The sequence below is a fragment of the Schistocerca serialis genome, chromosome 4, assembly GCF_023864345.2.
Source record: "Schistocerca serialis cubense isolate TAMUIC-IGC-003099 chromosome 4, iqSchSeri2.2, whole genome shotgun sequence".
In the NCBI taxonomy this organism is placed as follows: Eukaryota; Metazoa; Arthropoda; class Insecta; order Orthoptera; family Acrididae; genus Schistocerca; species Schistocerca serialis.
This window is the reverse complement of record NC_064641.1, coordinates 906,638,775-906,640,621: the sequence shown is the minus strand read 5'-3', so window position 1 is coordinate 906,640,621 and position 1,847 is coordinate 906,638,775.

The following is a 1,847-nucleotide window of genomic DNA, read 5'->3' as shown; positions in this document are numbered from 1 at the left end:
GACGTGAGATGTGAACCTACACATCAATACAAGATTAATCCACCAGACCACAGAACCCCCTGCCAAGCACATATTTATGAATTGCAGAGTATTCATTTGGATGTAGATGCAGATGTCAAGGGACGCGTAACAGGAAGGAGGGCGGGATCTGGGAATGGATAGAAGTGCAGAAGTGCAAAATATAACGCGAAATGCTAGCAAAGTATTGCTTACTTAGATGTGTGCCACAGTTCGTTTTATCTTATGACCGAGAGATAAGGAAGGACTGTTCTCAGAACGAAGAATGGGTTATAGGGAAGGGGAGATCAACGAATACGGTTTCATAGGTAGAGAGAGGAATGATAGAGAGTAAAGACAGCAGCAATTAAAAGAGAAAATGTAGCGTCATTGGAAACCGCTAGATTTGTTTACAAAGTTTTGGGGGAGTGTAATAGAAGGGCACTTGCGGCGATAGTGTCAGAGAGAGAGAGTGTGAGAGAGAATAGAAGAGATATTAACAACGAGTAAACATAAATGTTCATATGTGTGTGAAATCTTATGGGTCTTAACTGCTAAGGTCATCAGTCCCTAATCTTACACACTACTTAACCTAAATTATCCTAAGGACAAACACACACACCCATGCCCGAGGGAGGTCTCGAACCTCCGCCGGGACCAGCCTCACAGTCCATGACTGCAGCGCCGTAGACCGCTCGGCTAATCCCGCACGGCGAGTAAACATAATATGAAATCGTTGGCGTATTGTGTGGAGGACGGAGGGTGTATTCATGGATGGAGGGGAAGAGAGAGACGTATTTGAAATAACAAAAACTACTGTGACGGAGTCCATCTACGCTGATTAGTTTGTAAGTATGTAGACATGGTATAAATGAAATCAAAATAGAATACTTAACAAACTGTATATTCAAAAGAAACCCACTTGAATTAAAGGGGCAACTCAAAGGAAAGCTAACCCATATTGTATCTTTTCTGTTGTCACGCGATCTTCCACTAGCTTCCAATGAGGAAAAATGACGAAAAAGAAGACATAACAAAACATTTTAAGAACTCTAATATTTTATCCAGAATCCTTCATTATTTTGTACTTCTATCACGCGTCTTGGCATAGAATGTATAAGCCGTCGGACGTAACAGCCTGAAGAAGCAACATCCCACCAGGCTTCCAGGACGCAGTCCCAAAGAGCGTCCGCAGTAGTTGGTTGGTTTCGTGGCCAGTTCTCTGTTAATGTTCTGGCGACCTCAGCCCACATGTTTTCCATGGAGTTCACATCAGCCGCCCAAGGCGGCCAGTTCATGACGTTGACGCCAATCGTGGAGAGCCGCTGCTGAACAAATGCAGACTTGTGAATGACAGAATGGTCCTCTTCCAATGTGACGTCCCCTTCTGCCTACAGCATTCACACTGACGGAAGCATCACATTTTCCAATATGTGAGCATACTGCGCGCTGTCCAGAGTTCCTTCTATCCTGTGAAGAATTCCCGCCCCTCTCGCAGAAATCCAACCCCAGCAGGTGAAACATAGCCGGCCACTTCTTCTCGTCGTGGTTTCATATTCGCGCCGATGGCGAGTCCCTTGTGGCCTGTAAACGATTCGTGGACCGTCGTTATTGGTGGAAAACACCTGCTCATCACTGAAAATGACGTTGTCCCACGGCGCCCTCAGATGTAGCTCCGCAAATGCTAGCCGGTTTCACGGCGGATCGTCGTGCATGCAGTCCAGCGTCCCTCAGCCTTCGGCGAATTGTGTCACTGGAGCCGGGGAAGTTGGTCTCCCGCCGCAACTGCTTCGCGTTGGGATTTTCTCTGCTCCTAGACACTAGGTCCTTGTCTTCCTGCTGTGAGATCA